At 38.1% G+C, this 14,820-nt stretch overlaps 1 protein-coding gene across 4 annotated transcripts in view; it reads left to right on the top strand.

Annotated features, from left to right (window-relative positions):
* Positions 1-14,820, top strand: part of RGS6 (regulator of G protein signaling 6) — a 261,346-nt gene that overhangs the window by 17,937 nt on the left and 228,589 nt on the right. The gene's annotated exons all lie outside the window — the stretch shown is intronic.

Genomic DNA, 14,820 nt, shown 5'->3' with positions numbered 1-14,820 from the left:
GTTTTCTGCTTGCGTGACTGCAGTCTTGTGACTTTCATATGCTGAGAAATTATTTAGGTTTCATATGGAGCATGAGTTGTTTAAAGTGTTACTTTTTGATATCCATAATTTTGGTTTAGTTGTTGTGTATTTGGTTTGGAATCTGGAATTGTTAACATGGGAAAAATTTCTGGGTAATGTGTAGGCTTGTTTGTTTTGAATGTGTTATGAACACACTTTGGCTGCTAATTTGGAGGTAGCACTAGTTGGTTAGTCAGATTATTTTTTTCCAACCTGTTTGCTGAGAGGTCCAACACCCCAGTAGGCTGAAGTAGATGCAGGGTATGAAGGAAAGGTCTGGTTGTGTGATCTAGATTTAGGGCATGAAATCTGTGACTCTGCAGAGTATCCACTCACCTGTTCTTGGAAACATTTCTTTGTGTGCCTCACTTTCTATTCGTCTTGCAGCATTTCTACTTTAGGATTTCTCAATTTCTTTGCCTTTCAGTATTTCATTATTGTCACGTAGAATAGAGCTTGTGAGTTCTGTGGTATCAATGGGGAATATGCTCATACTACTTAATTCATCTCTCCTTACTGCTTTTCCTCTGATGTCAGTATTATCAGCCCTTCATAATACAGTCACCTGTCAAAATACATAGCTGTCTTTTAGAATAACATGCCCCATGCATTGTGCAGTAATAGTGTATTCTGTTTAGACAATTTTAAGCTAATACGTCTGTCAGGTTTTTTTACTGAGCATTTCTGTTGCTTTGTGAATAAAACAGTTGATATTACCCATTTTTCAGAGTAAATGATCATTGGTGATTGACTTTCTAAATGTAATTCACATTATTTTAGATATTAATTTTAGTATTAGCATTTGGTAGTATTTGATATTTTGATATTAGATGTATTGCACTTCAATTTGATCCTTAGTGTTGAAAAATCATGTGCAAAAATCTGAAACAAGACTATTATTCTTTTGAATATCTCTCCTCTCTCCAAATGAATGTTTTGCTCTTCATCTCTCATTTCCTTTCAAATGGCTTGATTGCCAGTAATGAATGAGAAGAACACTGCACTGGACTTCCTGAAATGTTGAACACAATCTTCCAGAATACCCTACAGTTCAAAGTTGCCATTGTGCAGGGGTCCCAAGGTGCAATTATTGATCCCCCTTAGGAAGAATAAATAGGGGTGGGCTTCAATAGTGGAACCACAGTAAATCCTGCTGTAAGTGTGAACTCTTTTGTTGCTTATCATAACTGTCATGTTTGTGGATTTTGGGGGGAGGAAGGCCTTGCAAGTAGAACCTCAGATTGTTAATACTTTCTTGACTGAGAGTCCCTGGGGTCTGTTTAGAGTTCATGTGCCAACAGCTTGGTTGTAGCCTGGTTTTCTTTTTAGTCACTAATGACAGATAGACACATTTAGAGGGCAAAACAGATCTTTGGTGGTATTGAGTGTCCCTTTGGAGCAACCTCTCTGTTTTGTTTATGAAGAAAAGCCTGGAACAGGCTGTGCTCTTTATTTAGATAGGTAAAACTAAGTGGGATGGGTTTTGGCCATGCAGAACGAAATAAACTAATTTATTTTGACTCAAATTACTTCATGATATTCTCTATGGACTCCTGCAAGCAAATGGATTCTAACTGCTTTGATTGCTACAGCAGATGGTCTCAATGAAATAAGTCTTATTTTCTTCTACCTTCAGTGTTAACCTTTCAGAGGTTGATATTTATCAATTTATGAGGCACATTGTTTTTTAATCCAAGATACTCAATGTTACTCCACTGTTTTGGATGACACCTGTGTGTGAATTAAGTAGTGCAGATGCATTTGTTGCAGTAAGCAGCAAGTAAGATTTGGCTCACCCATCACTTGTTAAGATGAACTGGATCCCCAACTACATGAGCTGCATGGACCAGGTCTCCAGTGACCATCATGGGTGCCTAACTGTTGGGTACTTATGTCATAGGATAGACATTTTCAATTAGCCAGCTCAAGCTTGTGTGTCTTCTCATCTCTGTGCATTTCAGTGCTGAGCCCTGGGCTCTCCCAGGACTACAGGTGGTGCTGCAGGGAGGGTGTGCTGCCATTTATCTGTGTGGCACAGTGGTACCCAAAAGAGGTGTAAGAGTGCTGCAGATTCTGCATCTCCACTTAAGTACTCTGTGAGTACACTATATCTGGCCACACCTGGAGAAGTTGCTCATGTATTTTTTGATGGGGTTACTACTGGAAGAGTGGTGCACAGTGCTTAAAAAGACCGTTTGAAACACGCCTACTTTTCATGGGAGCAGGGAATGACATCCCCACCCTCACTTCAGGCTGTGAACATTGTGTGGGTGCTGCAGCATGGAAGCAAAAAAAATGCAATAAAAACCAGTGAGAGGAGAAGAATCTATACTAGCATATAGTAGCAAAAAATATAAGTTGATTTTAAATGCTAGTCACATTCCCTTGAAATCCAGTCACCCTTGATTAGTCGTTCTTGCAAGTGCTGATGACCATGTCTCAGGAGCCCTCTGGCTCATTGCTACAATAATCCACATCTGAAAATTCCTCTTCTGCAGACAGTAGTGAAAGACAAATGTATTGAAAGACAAATTGTTCACGGACACCTTCTGACACCAGGCCTACTAAGTTACCTATTATCAAAATAATTTGGCAAATCAAATTTTCTTATATAAAGGTTGGTGGAAAATTGTCACGTCACTGTAAGAAAAATCAAAATATTTAGAGCTTGACTAAATAAGAACTGAAAATACCAATAAGGAAGAGTACCTGGGGACTATAACAATAAGGATGAAAACACAGAAATTAAAATCTAAATGGAATAGCAAAGTATACTTCTTCCTGAGGGAGATCTCCTATGACAGGAAAGAATTTGCAAATTGTGTGTTTAGAGTTGCGGAACCATTGGAGCATATATATTCTGAGGGATATCAGAGTATGCTGTCAAAGAAATGATCTGCATTATCTGATGATATATTTTCATTTCTGCTTAACTTTTACCACGCACATCCTCTATATCCGCTTGCTAATGTTGGCACTTAGTGAGTTAAATTTTGAATTTTTATGGTTACTCATGGTAAATCTTTTGAACAAGCAGGAAATCTAATTTCCAAAGGCAATTACTGCTCTAAGTAATGTAACACAAACTTGCAGCTGCCACAAAATGCTTTCAGAAAAATCTGAGTTATTTGCTACCTTCAGTACTTGGCAGCCTTAGTGTCTTTTTAAATGCTGATTTAAGATCTGAATTGAAATAATTAAAAAAACAACAAAAAAACAAACCAAAAAAAGCAGCCTTATACTTGCAGATTTTCTCCAGGCAAATTCCAGTATTCTAGCCATGTCAAGTAGCAAGTATTGCTGTCAGACCTGGCTAAGTATGCTGATTGGGCAGGAAATGAGAGAACAAGCAGTGGTGAAGACAAGTGTATGTATCCAAAAATGTATGGACCATGAAGCAGAAATATGGAGGAAGAGACCCTTGTTGTTAAATTAACTGTTCACATTAAAAATATATATATATATATTAGTGGCATTTTGGGCTAGTCAGAAAACTGAGACTGCAATTTGATTTCTCTTATGTTGTGCTGTGAAAAACCATCTCAATAGAACATTGTCCAAGCAACCAAAAGCAGGTGAGCCTCATAAGGGTGTAGTCCAAATGATGACTTTTTGTAAAGAAAGAACAAACTGAGGTTTTTTTGGAGTGAGATGGTTTTCATGCATACAACTTGTTTTTTTTTTATTAGAAGAAAGCAGTCTGCATAATTTATTGAGGCTTCCTAGCCCATTTCAGGTTTCATGCTGTTTTTATGAGAAGCAGCAGAACTTAAAATGTATTTTAACTATTGAATGCTTTTGGCATTCTTTTTATTTGAGTCTCTTGAGTTATATTTTAGAATTCTGTTACATATATAAAGGCCTTCTGAACCTTATTTTTGTACATGGATTCTGAGATTTTCACACAGTTGCTTCTGTTTTGTAACTGGTTCTTTAACATAAGACTGTAAGTTGATGATGCTAAAGCATGAGTTGATAACACTGCAGACCACCAGACTCCAAATTTTACCTGAGGATTTTTCTGTACTCTCATTAGAGATTACTTTATGGCATTTTAAGTCATCTTAACATTTCCTGATTTTTACGTTTTTTAAAAACTCTCTTTCCAGACTAAAAGCAGTAAAGCCAAGATTAAACTAGGCCTGAATTTGAGAGTGTGTGTTGGGACTTCAGGAACTTAAATATGCACCATTTTGGATAAATAATCTCCAAACCAGCAATGTTACTGCTGGAAAATAAATTTCAACCCAGTCCAGTTACCAAATTGTGTTGGCACACAGGTCAGGCAGCAGGGGAACTTTAACTCGGCACTTCTCAATTACACATTGGTAAGGAGGTTATAGTTGATTTGTCACTGCAAATACTCATGTACCTTGCTTGTAAACAGAAGCTGGCCATTTCTTGAAACTTTGCTAATTTCTCTATTCAGCTGATTTGCTGTGTCAACAACTTTGCATAGGGTGTTGTATAGAGAGGGCTAACTGTATGCAAGGTGGGCTGTTGGTTAAATTGTGGCTGTAATTGTGACAGACCTGGCTGATTTTTATCTAGGGGATTCCCTCTGGCCATTTCCTATAGTAACAGGGGTAGCATTAACTAATTCTCCTTTCCATACCTCATACAGTAAAATCCTGGGGATAGTTATCACAGTAAGGGCATTAAGTCTAGTTTTACAGAGAGAAAGAGGCTGCACAGTGGGGGACAGAGGTGGGAATGAACATTTTCAACAAACCTGGCAGGTAGGAGCAGCAGAGAGTCCAGAGTATAGTGGGTAGTCACAGGCCCAATTATGAGCAATGGCAATGAAAACATAAATCCTAGAGTGTCTTGGAAAATATTTCCAGGGCATGGATAGGTGTCAGCAGCATTAAGTAAAAGGCCAGTGATAATGGAATAGTCTTGTGTTTTGTCATCTCCTGTCTTCAGAAAACATGTCCTGGTTGCACAGCACAGACTAGAAAAAAGTGGTGTGTTTAGCTGAGAAAAAGCTAGGAGTGGTGTGCAAGCAAATGTTGGTAAATTTGTGATGCATATGAGCAGTTTTGGTGTTAGAGCATGGTTCCTAATTCTTGGAAAAGTGGAGTTCTGGAGTAGTCACTGAAGAGAATTGTGAGGCTCAGGAAGCCATGTGGTTTTTACATAGCTGTGGGCATGTTTTTGAAGAGGCCTGCATGTTATGGTGTTTTACAACAGTAGAGGAAGAAGTCTCTCTGACTTTATGTATACCTTCTTCAGATTTACCTTGAGTAGGTAATACTACCTAAAGTACCCCCAAATGTGTGTGTGTATTTATATATTCAATACCTTCAAAAACCCTTTATTCATGCAATAGCAAACAGTTTGTACTGCTGAAGTTTGACGTGTGTCAGTGTCCTTGAACAAAGCTAATGCTACTGCTCTTGTCTGTAGCTGTCAGGGAAGCCTTGTGGTAAAGCTGGGGTCTGTGGGTTTGATTTCTTCAGCAGATGATATGAATGATTAATGATGGGAGGCATTAGAGTAAAATTGCAAGCAGTTAGTTCCTGAAGGACTTCAAAAGCTGACTTGAATTGTTGCGTAGATGCAAATAAGGATGTCATACCAGTGGCAGAAACGTATTTTTAGAGTCTGGTGGAGGTTATCCTACTTTGTGGTGTGTTTCTTTCCATTATTTCTCTTGCAGTAATAATTAAGATTTACTTGAAATTAGAGATTTGGATTAGTAGTCAGTGTGCAAAGCTACAGATAGGAAAATATGTGGTATGTAGGTAAAGCCTCAGATTTTTGTTTGTCTTTTCAGGTATATAAATGCATGCATATATATACAGACATGTATTTAGGTGCTTAAAAGTCACAAGAAAGAACAGAAAGCCCTTGTTTTATCCTGGCTGTGCAGCATAGTCTAATATGTGGAATACAGGAGATATGTTAAAATGTTATATATAGATGTATGGATGATGCACTTTCTGATGTATCTTATGTACTTTAAATCTCTCTATTCAAATAATGCACACATGTATTCATTGGTTTGCATTGCACACGTGGCCTTAGCTCAAGTGCAAAGCTGTCCTGAGCCCTCATGTATTGTACAACTCTTTGTAATTAGAGGTTTTGGTGATAAACATATAGCTTTTTTTTTTCTCTTTATATTTCCCTAGCAGTTGCCTTATTTAAACTTCTTTAATTTTCTTCCCTCTCTGGCTCATAATTTCTTTGTTCCTGTTTGTGACTGAAACAAATTGTCTCTTGCACCCATAAAAGTCTAATTACAGTGATCTATTACTTTAGCTGTTCTCAGAGGCAAAAAAAAGATGAGCCAGGACCAATAGCTATGACAACTTCAAAGTATATTTTTAGCAAAGCAACTAGTGCAAATTTAGAATACAGAGATAAAAAGGGAAGGTTCAGCTACAGGGTAAGATTATGCTATTCTAGCTGTAGCACTTAGTGCTTTGCATTTTTGGAAATGGTTCTCTTTTGTTCCCCTAGCATTTTTCTCATGCCATTTGCTTTGCATTTGTTGTCAGCATTTTAAATGATGATCTTGAAGTATTTGCACTGTTTGTTGATTTACTTTTGCATGTTGTTTTGGGCAAAATGCTGAATATGAGCATTTTCTTTCTGTTTTTCTTTTTGTTTTGTTTACTAGAAACAAACCAAAATGAAGAGTTGAAGCAGTACAGAGCTGCCAGCCTAACTTATTCCAGGAGGCAGCTTCTGACTATTTCAGATGCAATCTTGAACCTTAATATTAAGATAAAATAGTTTGGATGGAATTGGATGAAATGTGCATGAAACTGTCATTTTTTGTTTTTTAATAGAACTTCAACTAAACCTTTTTTCTATCCTGATTATTAAAATATCACTTCAGGGGATTATGAACTTATTTCAACAGGCTCTGCAATAAGTTTGGGTGGGATGATTCAGTTGAATAAATAGAATTACATGTGCAGGACCATGAAAATATGCAAATGAGGTTCCATTAAAAGACTCATGTTTTGCATCTTCAGACATTTTGAAGCATGTTTCTCTCTTTTCATGAGACGCTATTATGCCATGTTCAAGGAGCAGCAATTACTTTTATTCTTTTTGCTTTATCACTTCTGCTGTTGTATTCCATCTTATTTTTCCTTGTCTCTCTGAAATTAACTGAAATGAAGAAAGTGGAAAGCAACCAGTTAACCAGACACTGAAGTGCACAGATCTGCTCAACAAAGAAGTGCCTTCTAGTTCTTGAGTATATTCAATATTTTAGTTCAAAGGCTACGTGTCCTTTGAGGTGGTGAGGGAGGGCAAAAGTGTTAACTTAAATTACACATCAACTCTCTGTACTTTAGTTTCCTTAAGTATTAATGGACCTTGTTAATACTACCTTGCATTAAAGTGTTTGGAAATTATACTTTAGACCAATAATTAAGGGCCTCTGAAGGTAAAGTGAAACATACTTGTGGCATGTATAGGAAGAAATGACAAGATACTGTAAAGGTTGAATTGGGAGTAGAATAAGTGGAATAGGTAGGAAGATAATTTAATCAAGTGACACATTAACTCATCAGATCTGTTTCTTGTTTGAGAGAGAAAGTACATCAACTCTAATTTCATTCACACTTCAGCTTTGTGAAAATGTGATTCTGTGAGATAGAAGTCAAGTAAATGTTTCTGTTTTTAGGTTTTTAAGCTCTAGATGGAAATGGTTTTGTGTACCAGAGTCTTCTAAGAGTTTAGTGCTGGAGCTGTCATTTCTGTTCTCTACCATGTGAGCTTTTGATGAAAATATGTGTGGTGGCCGTTGCATATTAAGAATTTTCCATGTTGGTTCTCTTACCATTTCACATTTTTTCCTTATGACTTGCACTAGTTGGAAGCTTTATCAAGGAGACCAGAGCTGGAGGGCTGTGGAGACTGTTTAGCAACCTCTGTTTGCAGGCACAGCTCTCTTCTGTTTGCTGGCATGACTGGTGGCAGGAGCTGTTTTGGTGTGATGCCCCAAATAAAGGGAATATTTCCTTCACTGGTGTTATAATTAAATGCCTTTCCCCATCAGTAAATCCACTCAATTTTGCTAAATGTTGCTTGCAGCAGTGTGTGAATTAGTTCATTCAGTAACTTGGGCAAAATGTCACAAAACCTTGGCAGCACTGGGTTCTTGTCACTTCCACTGTCTCCCCTGGGCTCTTATTAGTAAAATTAACTGCAGCTCTGTTTATCATATCTTTTCTACGTGTAGAAAAACAGAGCTACAATAATGGCACTACAGTTGTCTGCTTGCATGCTGAAGATATATCTGGAAAACAGTGATTAAATCCACATTTTTTTAATAGCAGCAAAGCATCTGTTTGGAAACTGGGAGCCCAAGTGTTTATCTTGGCCCTCTTAGCAGAAAAGGTGATCTACTTTGGTAATGATTTTTTTTTAAGTGTTTTTTACTGGGAAGCACTTTAAACATGTTGCGTTCTAAAAAGTTTTCCTTTCTGCTTGCAAGAATGAAACTTCCATTTTCAACAATGAAAATGATGTTTAAGTAATTCATAGTGTATTGGTATCAGTAGTGCTCTCTTCCCACTCAAGAGATGACTTAGGGTTTCAGGGAGCATAGCATACCTTTGACCCAAACCTGTGTAAAGTTGTGACTAAATTTTTGTGGGATGGCCTGTGCTCTGGTTTTGTCTTTGCTAAACCATTGTTTTTCTGTGTTACACACATTTGTGACTGATAGTATTTGAATTAAAAATTAGAGAATTGAAGGATAATGCACCAAAAGTAGCAGAAAGGATAAATCAACTAGAGGGGTAAACCCTTTTGGAGAGAGAGTTAGGAGTCAGTATTGCTTTTATATAAGCAGTATTTTCTGACTTTGAATTGCAAGAGGTATTTACAAAATCAGCAAGGTTGGAAGAGATCTTCAGAATCACCTAGTCCAGTCCAGGTGGTGTCAACACCACTGTAATCACCCCAAAACAACATCCCTAAGTGTCTTATCCAGACCCCTCTTGGAGACTTTCAGAGACAGTGACTGTGCCACCTCCCTGGATGATTTATTCCAATGCCTAACCATTCTTTTAGTGGAAAATGGTTTTTCAAATATCTAATCTGGACCTTCTTTGGCACAACTTGAGGCCATTTTCTCTTGTCCTATCACTTGAGACTTGGAAGAAAAGACTGATGCAACACAGGACATTCCCACATGGCTGCAACCTCCCTTTGGGTAGTTGTAGAGAGCAATGAGGTTCCCCTCCAACCCCCCTTTTCTCCAGACTAAGAAGGCCAGTTCTTAGAGCAGTTTTCCAGCAGTCATACAAGTATTTGAGTTTGCTGTGAGCTGCATGCAAGCGTTAATGTAGTCTGTAGGTGAGGTTGTCTTTAATTGAATAAACTGGATTTATTTGAGAAACATTTGGCTGTAGAATGAGGCTCTGAGTCACCTCTGAGATTCAGGGGAAGGCACTCAGAAGCTGCTCCTACTCCATTTTACAGCTTTCTGCCTTTTTTCTCCCTTAACTGTTTCATTTGACAATCTGGCCATTCTCACAATGCAGCTATTTTAAGTTGCTGAAAATTAACTGAAGGCTGAGTGCCCTTTAGGCCACTGTAGTCTCAATAGTACTGAGTTCATCTGCCAGGCTAAGGGAGAGCAATAAAAAGGAGATGTGGTCATATACTGGGTATATACCCCATGGTAGACACTGCTTTACACCCCTGATTATGATGCATTCAGATGAAGTGCTAAGAAATAGTCAGTGATCAGAGAAACTGTTTAAATATGTCAAGTTGCAGAAAGCTTCCTGGGGCATTCAAGGACAAGCTGCTCAGATGCTTCTTTCTAAATGAATTACTAAACCATGTAAGAATGGAAACACTGGCTTCATTACTTTAATTATTTTCTCCATAGTGTCTTAATTTTTTTTCATATTTATCATGGTAGTTGGGCAATTTTCTCTGTGGCAGCTGTGCCACTTCAAGAATATTTTGAATAGGGCAAGTAAAATCCTAGGGATGGGAAACTGGTTAATGAGCAGATACTGTAATGAGAGAAGAGGTGATAGTTTTGGCTTCTGCCCTTACACATTACAGCCAGATGTGATCCAAAGAGTAAGAGAACAGTGATATTTTTCCATGTCTTGCTAGGTCTATTAGAATTTACCTACTTGTGGTTGATTTTTGTAGCAGACAGATAACCCTTGCAAAAGAAATTACCCTGGAGATTGTGAAGTAGTATGAATTGAGATGTCCAGACAATACCTATCTGTCTGTCTTGGCTCTGATTTTGGCCCTGTATTCACAGGACCTTAGTTTGGTTCTATGTGAAATCTGTCACTTAGAAGGGAAGACAGCACCCTCAGCACTAAGGAATCCCTCTGACTCCTGAGATACCTCACCAGGGTTCAATTCTGAAGAGGCTTCTTAAATGCTCTGTTTGTCCCCTCATGCTCAGCAGTTTGGATAGAATCATACCCATATCTAAAGATACCTTGAAATTTCACTTCAGGCAGTTTTAAGGAGAGGTCTTTGAAAGGTCAAACCCCAACCCTAGGTTGAAGCAGAAGACTGAAGTGCACAGCCCCTTGTTGTTTGGGTTATTGACATCCAGGAAGCCACTAAGATGCCTCTGTTTAAAAAACAAAACAAAAAAAACAAAAAACAAAAAAATCAAAACCACACAAAAACCCCCAAAACAAAACTCAGAGAAAAATACCTCCATCAACTGAACAGAATGGGTGACTATGGTTATAGGGCCTAACACAGTGATTTGGGATTGCTGGAAAAGGGTTGTTCCACTGCCAGTTTGTAATTGTTATGAGCAATAAGGTGACAAGAAATGTGTCTGCTTTTACCTGGAGCACTGAATGTTTTATCTGTTTTATGATCTCTGGTAATCCAGTGACCTCACTGTCTATGTCCATGTGCATTTACTAAGTTTTGGGGTTTTAGCTTTCATTTCTTCCTTGGAACATTGCTGCCTTAGATTTTAAGCATTCATTACAAGTGCTGAAATCTGATCCAAGAAACATCGTTTTACGTCTGTGGAATGCTTAGTGTACAGAACTTGAATTACTGCTGACTAAATGTTTGCCTAATGGAAATCAGTATTATCTTCCTGGATTCCTCAGAATGAGGCCTTTGAAGGAAACATGTGAAATGTTTAATAAGAACTGCTGTTCATTGTTAGCTCAGTAAGTTTGCAAGCAGCTGATCAAATAGTTGAATTATTATAAAATGGCTCTATAATTCACAGGGGAACTAAATATATTTGGGGATGTGAATTAAAAAAAAAATTAAACTGTTTATGAAAACTTGTGAACAGGGTACCAGTAAGGATTCTTCTTGGGTTTTTAGTGCTCTGTTTATCAAATCCAGAAATGGAGACCAAGAGTAGCTTTAGTATTGCAATGTTCCTACCCAACATTTAGGTTTAGATTTATTTAGATTGTTTTGCCTCCTCAGTGAGGGCAGGTATTTCAACCCAATTCTGTGGCATGAGGTACATAGCTCAACTCCTGACTTCTATTGACATTTTTCCTTCCTACCTTGACTTATTTTTTCTTTTTAATGTGTACGTTTTGTATTTTGTGAAATGAAAGGGGAGAGGTATAGGAACTGAATTTCTTTCTTATTTCCAGTAAGATCAAGAGTCTGGGGAGCCTCTATGTGGTTTGAATTCGTATTCCAGTTAAATGACTTCTTGATCTTGGAAACTTTTCCAAAATCATCACGAGAAACAGATTTTCTTCTCTGTGGCTTCCTGGCTTAAAGTACAAATGCGTAGCAAAGTGTTTAGGCTCGTGTCTGAAGCTGTCCTCTGGATCTTGCCAGGCACAGCAGGTCACAGTGCTAATTTAGGCCATTACTAATTGTTTACTCAAGACCACAGAAAACAGCTTGGAACAGGGCAAGTGCTCTTGCATGTTGAAAGAGCAATACAGCCAGAAGAAATGGGTTTACAATTGTGTAGGTAGACTCTCAGACAAAATCAATGCTCAGGAAGGAGAAGAGAGGTGGAGGAATGTGCTTTTCCCCATCAGATTATGCATCAAGTCTCTCTCACTGTAACTTTTAATGTATTGTTCCTGTCAGAGTTGGACATTTCCATTTGGTGTGACTAATGCTTTTGTACTTTGTTTAACCTACCTCAGACTTTGGAACAATAAAAGCATGTCTAAACTGAAGCAGGTATAAAGCTTGCAGGATCTTTTGTTTCCCTCTTCATGTCCTAATTAAAGCCAGAGTGCTCTTTTTCTCTTAGGTTCACACAGAAAGAAAGACATTTCCACAGAGTTCTGTAGTGGAAATGCAGCTCTCATGTATTGCTGTGGAAATTAGGTTAAGTAAAAGCCGGGGCTCTTGGCCTCTTTTATACATGTTTCTTAATTGTGACTCTTCTGTTTCTGCTATTAGTTTGGGTCAGAGCGTGAGTAGCCAGGCAGTGGGTATGGAATTAGAAATGTATTTTTTACACATTGCTGAAATAAAAGTGTCTCCTTGCTGAAAAATTAATTACTGAGTGTTCCAGCACCTTATAAGATATTTATATGTTCTCCTGAGTCCTGTCTCTTCCTGTTATCAAAGTGCTGTCTTGAGAGCAGTTCAGGCGAGAGCTGCTCAGCTGCGCTCCATAGTCTTCCTCTCTGCCAAGGAGTCTCAAGACAGCTCTCAAAAACAAAGAGATACTCTAGGGAAAGTATGAATATTAGATCACTCTGGTTTAATCATTTGGGATGCAGTGGCCTCAATTTATGCATCTGACTTTTGGGGGTTTTGTTGTTGTGGTTTCTAAGACGTCTCCAAAACTATAAATTGGTAAATCTAGGGTTCTTAGAGGCATTGGGAATCTCAGCTGGGCAATGCTTTTGTGGTACTCTTGTCCAAGGTCAATGTCAATATATAAAGGCTTTGACAACACAGTCAGTTATTGCTTTCTTTAATGGCTTTTTGTAATCTTTTCATTGTGGGATTTTTTCCCCCCCCTTCTCTTTAAAACAGAGAGAGAGAGAAATTTGTTGGATTTGTTTGATTTGGGAATGCAAATGCAGGGTAGATGATGGCCTGATTAAATTGCTTATTCTTAAAGAGGTAATACTTGCTAGCATCAAATCTATTAGTTAAACATGATGGTTACCCCGTTGCTGCAGCAAGGGCTGTCCCAGGATGCTCAGCTGAAGGAAATAATGTGAAGCCCAGTTAGAGCCTGTGCTGGTGTTCCCAGCTGCACCTTCAAAGTTACTACCTTGAAATCTTTTGTACAAGTGAAGGGTAACTGAGGTCAGTGGCTTTTCCTGCTTTGAGCTGTTGTAGGGAATGTCAGCTTAGGACATGCATGTTTTGTCTCTGCCTCCTCCAGCTTGTCTGTAATCTTTATAAATAATTGTGGCATAAGAATAGGAGGATCCAAGTGGCTACTTAGTCTGCATATTTGTTGCTGGCCTCAGTGTCCATCTGTGCCTGATTTGGTTCCTGGGTGGTGTGTGGAGAAGCTGGGGACCCATTTTAAAGCTCACAGGTCTTTCAGCTTTTACAGAAGTTTGCTCTGTGCCTGCACTGCAGTGAAAATGTTTCCAGTCCTTGGGAAGAAAAAACACTGATGTTATTTATCTGTATGCAAGACAGCTGAAGTATCAGTAATAGTAACAGCATCAGTGGTGCTGATAATCTGACTGTCAACAAAGCCTTTGAGAGCAAAGCTTTGAAGAAACAACTACAAAAAGCTTGTGTGGCAGTCTCTGAGCAGTGAATGTGCTGAAGGATGGTTGAGGAATTTAACATCATGTTGATGCTGGAGACAAATAATGGCTTTTTAATATTGGGAATGGTGTGGAAGATTTGATATTTTGATCAGAGTAAAACTGTCTCTGCCTTCTATACCACTTGTGCTTTTTCTTCCTCTTAGTCTAACTGCTGTCTCTGTTCTGTCACCTGCATTTTAAGTTACTATGTTATTTATGGTTTGGGTTGTGCAAAAACTACATTTGGGTACCTTGTGGCTGATTGAACTAATATTTTTGACATCAAATTTGCAATATGCTATTGAGGAAATTAGGCATGTGGTGTTCCAGCTTATTCTTTATTTCCTCTCTCTTATTGCAATGATTTTGGCAGTGCTGAAATAATTAAAGTGGCCGGTCTTCCAGTATGTAGTTTAGTCTCCGAAAAAATTTAATATCATAATTCCACCCACTCTAATTTCAGAGAAAAGTAATTTAGTGATAGTAATGTTTTTAAAAAATGAAAACTTAAGTTTGCCGAATTGGATATATCTCTATAGAGTGTAGCTTCTTTTTAACCCACAGGAATGGAAATGAAATTAATACCATAATGTTTCTCCTGATTTTACTGTAGGTAATGATTTAATACACTACTGAAATTCAGCTACTCTTGCTTGAGCAAGTACAGAAGCTGCTTAATATAAAAAGCTAAAAAGCTGTTCTGTGTGTGAAAATGCTGTAGAAACATTCAGCTGGTTCAGGATGTAGTAACTCAAACTGGAATTTGCCCCACATGCTGGGACTGATACCTTTGCTATCATTAAAAAAAAAAAAAGTATTCAGTCAACAGATGACATTAAAGTGTGAGGGATGCCATAATACTGTACTGAGAAAGTGATTTGGTTTTAACCAGTCTATTACAAGTCCAGCTTCTGAGGCACACCACATCTCCTTTGGACTTCTCCCATCTACTAATTGGACTTGTCCTTGCAAAAATATTAATTCAGATAGAGCAGTCTTTGGGATTGTTATTGGCTCTAGCTTAAAACAGAGTTATTTGATATATTCCCCTTAACTTCATCAA

Source organism: Erithacus rubecula, assembly GCF_903797595.1.
Source record: "Erithacus rubecula genome assembly, chromosome: 6".
NCBI classification, from domain to species: Eukaryota; Metazoa; Chordata; class Aves; order Passeriformes; family Muscicapidae; genus Erithacus; species Erithacus rubecula.
This window is presented reverse-complemented; position numbering and strand designations above follow the sequence as displayed.